The following is a 7,213-nucleotide window of genomic DNA, read 5'->3' on the forward strand; positions in this document are numbered from 1 at the left end:
TTAACACAGTTAAAGCTTGCCAGTAAGAATGAAACAAGATTAACTCTTTGATTATTTGATGATTTAAACAGCTTCTTTTACTCTGAAATAAGGAAACTTCATTGATATTATTTACAAAATTTCCGCTCTGTATTTAAAAGAGGAAGTCTTTCCCCCAAATTATATATAACAAACCAGAATTACATCTGATTTAGTGTGCTCCACATAGTTCTTGAAAAGAGACTTTAAAAAAAAAAGATACAACTGGGATTAAGGGTCAAGTATCATGATAGCTTTAGAAAGTTCGTTGTATTATTTCGCAATCATTAAGTACAAATGCTCTTTCAGCATAGCGCTGTGTTCTGAATGTTGGGAGTCAAGAGTCTGCTTCTTGGAGCTTAGAACTGATTCATTTTCTCCTTTCTCCCACTCCATGTAACAGGCACACACTGAATACCACTGAGGAAGTCAGCTGTTATTTCAATCCTGTTCCTGACTGTCAAATGATAATACTTTAAAATGCTGCATAGGAAAAGCACAAGGAAGAGAGAGTATTCAATTTAAAACTATGTTTATTTGAAGTGCCTTGAGAAGTTTTTCATGTGTATGGCTGAGACTTCACTGCTTTACTCTTATGGCCTGGAAAGATGTCACGGGGAAAGAAGGCTTTCAGCTCTTAAGAGAAAAGAGACTTGTTTATTCTAGGTTTGAAGATCTTTATGAAAATAAGACATAGAAAGATAGATTATAGTTAAAATAAAATTTTAAAATTTAACTTTCAGCTGCTGAAATTTAATCCACATTTACCTTTGCTGCCCTTATTAAAAGTGACTACTCTCTTTAATGAAGTTATTTTAGTAAATACCCTTTATTTCAGGATAAATACGCTTTTGTCTTTAACAAAGGGTAAAGGCAATATCTCAGGATAAGTGTGAATTCCCTCCCCTCTCCTCACCTTTTTCAGGTCATTTTTTAAAGGACCTTTACTGTTAATCTAGCAATCTTTTGGACCACTTCTACCACATTTTCTTCCCCTTCCTGCCAAGGGTCTCTGTCTTCTATCACCACGTGTTTACTGGTGCGAGAATGTCAACCATCATCCTGACTCAAATGACAAATCGACGTCTCCAACCCCTGACCTGGGATCCACTCCTATAACCCCAAGGGTGTGTTAGACGCATAAAACATGCTTGAAGCTGCACTCCTCATCTCTCTATCATCTACTCCTATAGTCAGCTTCTCTTCTTGGCTTTTATATCTGCTCATGATACCATGGGGATGTACAATGAAGAATTTTCTTTTGTTCAGGATGATTTTGCTGCAAAGAACAGACATCCATTCAAACTAGCTTAAGAAAAAGGAGACACTGGAAGAAGGATACAGGGTGTCTGACTGTGCCCTAGAGAGAAAGAGATGCTGGTCTTCCTAGGGAGCCAGAAGCTGGTCTGTGAGCTAGACCAAGGCAGATACTCTCTCTACCATCTATTTTAATGTGGTCTCTCGGCATTGCTTTTCTCTGTTTATCTGCCTTTCTCTTTCTCCACCTTCTTTTCACTCTGTCTTTCTACAGCCTGTTTCCAGTATACATTTGCATCTGGCTCCTTCATAGATGCTGCAAAATAGCTCTCTCTTCCCCAAGTTTATATTGCTTTAAACTCCAGTTCCTAAAGCTGACTCTCTTCCAAGGTTTCAATTCAACATTTCTGGATGAAAGACTGATGGCCCTTTGTACTCTTCAGTGCCCAGCTCCGATTCAATCCCAGGTTGGTCAGATGAAGGATGGATGATGTGGTACAACTGTGACCAATGATAAAGAGCCTTGCTCCATAGCTGTAAAAAGCCATTCCCAGAGCAGGAGTACATGAGTCTTAAAGAATCTACTAGGTAGTTCAAAGAGTATTTGGTATCAACCTCCAAATATAAGAGATTTTATTTCTTTTTTTTCCAGTAAACATGTTTTGCAAATGCATTGTCATGTGCCACACGAATGTAAGGCAGTGCTATGTTACTCAAAGTTTAAAACTTGAAACCACAATGCTCTTATTGCCTTCCTTTGTCTCCTACATCTTACCTGTCACCAAATTTTATCAACTCTTTCTTCAAAATAGCCCTTGACTCCATTTCTTTCCCTGATTCTCCTTTCTACAGGTACCACCATTCTTGCTGAACGTCTTGTCATCTTCCCCTATTTCTTCTATTATAGAAGCTTTCTAATTTTAATTATTCACCCTACAGCCGGTCTCTCCTCTTGCCACTTCATCTTCATATTGCTGACAAGTTGGTCATAAAACACTCTTTCGATCTTGTCATTCCCTCACACCAAGACTTCAGTGACTCCCCACAGCCTATCAGATGAAATCCAAACGGCTTATTCTGACACTCCAAGACCTTGACCATCAAGCTGTAACTTTGCAGACAGCTAACTGGCACTGTTCTTCAGCTAAACTTTGCCCTAAACATGCCTTGAACTTTTTTGATTCTGTACTTTTGCTTAAACCAATCCTGCTGGTCCGGAATGCCCTCTCTTCTCTCTGCCTCCCTAAATCACATCCATCATTTAAGTCATAACTCAAGACCCTTTCATTTGGTGGAGTCTTCCAAATTCAGTCCAGCTCAAATGATCTTTTATTCCACTGAATTAGTATAGAATTTTTTTCTCCTGCCCCATTCATTTAATTAGTCCTCTATTTCCAAAAATGTAGTTCTGTAATTTTAGGCAATTTTAAAACTTTTCATTGGTTTTCTTTCCTCAATTAGATTATGTATTTCATGAGGGCAGAGACCGCATCTTCTACCTTACTATCCTCCTCATGACACCAATTACCATGAGTTACTCAGAGCTAGAGACCCCAAAATACTGACTGTTAGGACAAAATTCTCTTAGGATCCTTTGCTACAATACTGAATGAAAATCAATCTGCTAAAACTGTCTTGCTTTTCTATTTTAATTAGTCCTTATCATTATAAATAAACCAAACTGGTGAAATGTTAATTTATAGACTTTTAAAATTGGAATTATTTTATTTTATATTGACATTGAACTTATGGACTTTACAGGTTGCAGAACAGCATATTAGGTGGCAGTGAGGTCTGGAGAAATGCAAGATTGTTGACTCACTTCTAGTTTCTTATTATCCACATAATGGAAAAGGAGAGAAATCGAATTGATTTCCAGGCACAGGAAAATGTCCTGTGACTTATGGGGCAAGGTAAAAGGGAAGGGATATGTCGAATGTTAAAATGAAGTTGCCTATTGCCAAATGGAATGCAAAACAGCATTAAGGATGCATTGGTTGACCTGAATTGTGAACTACTTGTTCTACAATTTCCTAATGGCTCAGCACAGGGCTTTTGTCAAAGGGAGAAGCTATCATTTAAAATTTCCCTCATCTGAAATTTCCACTAAGTTCACTGGGTACTTTTTCTCTTTTTTCTTCTGAGAATGAAGATTTGTTATTAATATTAGGAATAAATGGAAAAAATAAGATTTACATAGAAAAAACTTAATAGTCAACTTTCATGTGTTTATCTGTCCTGTAAATTGAAGACTTGATGTGCTAAATACTAATGATCCAAAGCAATTATAGACATTGTTTCTTATATATCATGGGAGAAGAGTACACACCTAAATGCAGCTATAAACAGAAAGCCATAGAAATCAGATATGGTGTTTGAGATATTTCTGGAGTGATTGGAGGTATGTGTGATACTTTGATTGTGTCTGTGCCTATCTTGCTTAAAATTATAGACACAGATATGTGATTTCTTTGAAATAGTTTTTGAGAAAAAAACCTGATTCTTCTGATGTTAAAATCATATTTGTCCTATTAATTAAAATACTTCCTTTTCTTTGCACATGTCATTTCTTCAAGATATTTATTCTAAGCCCTATTTGTTTTCCTGAAATTTAATGGTATGTGAGATCTTGATGTAAATGATTTAATATTTCCTCAAATTTCTATCATTTTAAAGCCATGTAGTTCTGAAAATGTTAATCCTGGTCATTCATTCATTCTATTCATTCTACATTCTAAGGACTGTCAAGTATGTGGCAGGCACTGTACCAGCACTGAGGATAGGGTATAAATCATAATTACAAAACTTTAGCATCAGGAGGAATTGTTTTTGGCGTTGAGTTACAACAATGGTATATACAAAAGTGAGGAATTCCAGTTACTGTGGGTATTTATTTTTCTTCTTGTTAAAGAAATCGTAGGTTTACAAAACAATCATGTATAAAATACAGGATTCCAATATACCCGCATATTATTAAGACTCTGCCTTTGTGTGGTACATTTGTTACAATTGATGAGAGCATGTTTTTATAATTATACTATAAACTATACTCCATTGTTTAACTTAGGGTTCACTCTTTTTGTAGCTCAGTTTTATGGATTTTTTAAAAAAATTTATTCTAGTACTATACATACAACTTAACAATTCCCTTATAAAACACATTTAGAGGCAGGGCAAGATGGCAGACTGGTGACCTGTATGTTTTAGTTACTCCTCCAGGAAAGTAGGTAGAAAGCCAGGAACTGCATGGACTGGACACCACAGAGCAATTGGACTTTGGGCATAATTCATACAACACTCATGAACACGTAGAACTGCTGAGATCAGTGAAATTAGTAAGCTTTTGTGGCCAGGGGACCCGCATCCCTCCCTGCCAGGCTCAGTCCTGTGGGAGGAGAGGCTGTCAGCTCCGGGAAGGAGAAGGGAGAACTGCAGTGGCAGCCCTTATTGGAAACTCATTCTGCTGATCCAAACTCCAACCATAGATAGACTGAGACCAGACACCAGAGAATCTGAGAGCAGCCAGCCCAGCAGAGAGGAGACAGGCATAGAAAAAAACAGCACGAAAAACTCCAAAATAAAAGCGGAGGATTTTTGGAGTTCTGGTGAACATAGAAAGGGGAAGGGCAGAGCTCAGGCCCTGAGGCTCATATGCAAATCCTGAAGAAAAGCTGACCTCTCTGCCCTGTGGACCTTTCCTTAATGGCCCTAAATGCTTTGTCTCTTAGCATTTCAATAACCCATTAGATCTCTGAGGAGGGCCCGTTTTTTTTTTTTTTTTTAATCCTTTTTTCTTTTTCTAAAACAATTACTCTAAGAAGCCCAATACAGAAAGCTTCAAAGACTTGCAATTTGGGCACGTCAAGTCAAGAGCAGAACTAAGAGAGCTCTGAGACAAAAGGCAATAATCCAGTGGCTGAGAAAATTCACTAAACACCACAACTTCCCAAGAAAAGGGGGGTGTCCGCTCACAGCCACCATCCTGGTGGACAGGAAACACTCCTGCCCATCGCCAGCCCCATAGCCCAGAGCTGCCCCAGACAACCCAGTGTGATGGAAGCGCTTCAAATAACAGGCACACACCACAAAACTGGGCGTGGACATTAGCCTTCCCTGCAACCTCAGCTGATTGTCCCAGAGTTGGGAAGGTGGAGCAGCGTGAATTAACAAAGCCCCATTCAGCCATCATTTCAGCAGACTGGGAGCCTCCCTACACGGCCCAGCAGCCCAGAACTGCCCTGGGGGGACGGCACTCACCTGTGACATAGCACAGTCATCCCTCAACAGAGGACCAGGGGTGCACGGCCTGGAAGAGGGACTCACTTGCAACTCTCAGGAGCCATACGCCACTACCAAGGTCTTGTGGGTCAGTGGCAGAGACAAACTGTGGCAGGACTGAACTGAAGGATTAGACTGTTGCAGCAGCTTTAAAACTCCAGGATCAACAGGGGGATTTGATTGTTAGAGCCACCCCCCCTCCCTGACCGCCCAGAAACATGCCCCATATACAGGGCAGGCAACACCAACTACACACACAAGCTTGGTACACCAATTGGACCCCACAAGACTCACTCACCCACTCACCACAAAGGCAAAGCAGGGGAGAACTGGCTTGTGGAGAACAGGTGGCTCGTGGACACCACCTGCTGGTTAGTTAGAGAAAGTGTACTCCACAAAGCTGTAGATCTGATAAATTAGAGATAAGGCCTTCAATTGGTCTACAAATCCTAAAAGAACCCTATGAAGTTCAACAAATGCTGAGTGGCCAAAAACAACAGAAAATTATAAAGCATATGAAAAAACCAGATGATATGGACAACCCAAGCCCAAGCACCCAAATCAAAAGATCAGAAGAGACACAGCACCTAGAGCAGCTACTCAAAGAACTAAAGATGAACAATGAGACCATAGTACGGGATACAAAGGATATCAAGAAGACCCTAAAAGAGCATAAATAAGACATTGCAAGACTAAATAAAAAAATAGATGATCTTATGGAAATTAAAGAAACTGTTGACCAAATTAAAAAGATTCTGGATACTCATAGTACAAGACTAGAGGAAGTTGAACAACAAATCAGTGACCTGGAAGATGACAGAATGGAAAATGAAAGCATAAAAGAAAGAATGGGGAAAAAAAATTGAAAAAATTGAAACGGAACTCTGGGATATGATAGATAATATAAAACATCCCAATATAAGACTCATTGGTGTTCCAGAAGGCGAAGAAAAGGATAAAGGTCTAGGAAAACTATTCAAAGAAATTGTTGGGGAAAACTTCCCAAATCTTCTAAACAACATAAATACACAAATCATAAATGCCCAGCGAACTCCAAATAGAATAAATCCAAATAAACCCACTCCGAGAAACATTCTGATCACACTGTCAAACACGGAAGAGAAGGAGCAAGTTCTGAAAGCAGCAAGAGAAAAGCAATTCACCACATACAAAGGAAAGAGCATAAGACTAAGTAGTGACCACTCAGCAGCCACCATGGAGGTGAGAAGGCAGTGGCACGATATGTTTAAAATTCTGAGTGAGAAAAATTTCCAACCAAGAATACTTTATCCAGCAAAGCTCCCCTTCAAATTTGAGGGAGAGCTTAAATTTTTCACAGACAAACAAATGCTGAGAGAATTTGCTAACAAAAGACCTGCCTTACTGGAGATACTAAAGGGAGCCCTACAGACAGAGAAACAAAGAAAGGACAGAGAGACTTGGAGAAAGGTTCAGTACTAAAGAGATTCGGTATGGGTACAATAAAGGATATTAATAGAGAGAGGGGAAAAGTATATATGAGAAACATAAACCAAAGGACAAGGTGGCTGATTCAAGAAATGCCTTCACGGTTATAACGTTGAACGTAAATGGATTAAACTCCCCAATTAAAAGATACAGATTCGCAGAATGGATCAAAAAAAATGAACCATCAATATGT

This window comes from Choloepus didactylus, chromosome 12, assembly GCF_015220235.1.
Source record: "Choloepus didactylus isolate mChoDid1 chromosome 12, mChoDid1.pri, whole genome shotgun sequence".
Classification (NCBI taxonomy): domain Eukaryota; kingdom Metazoa; phylum Chordata; class Mammalia; order Pilosa; family Megalonychidae; genus Choloepus; species Choloepus didactylus.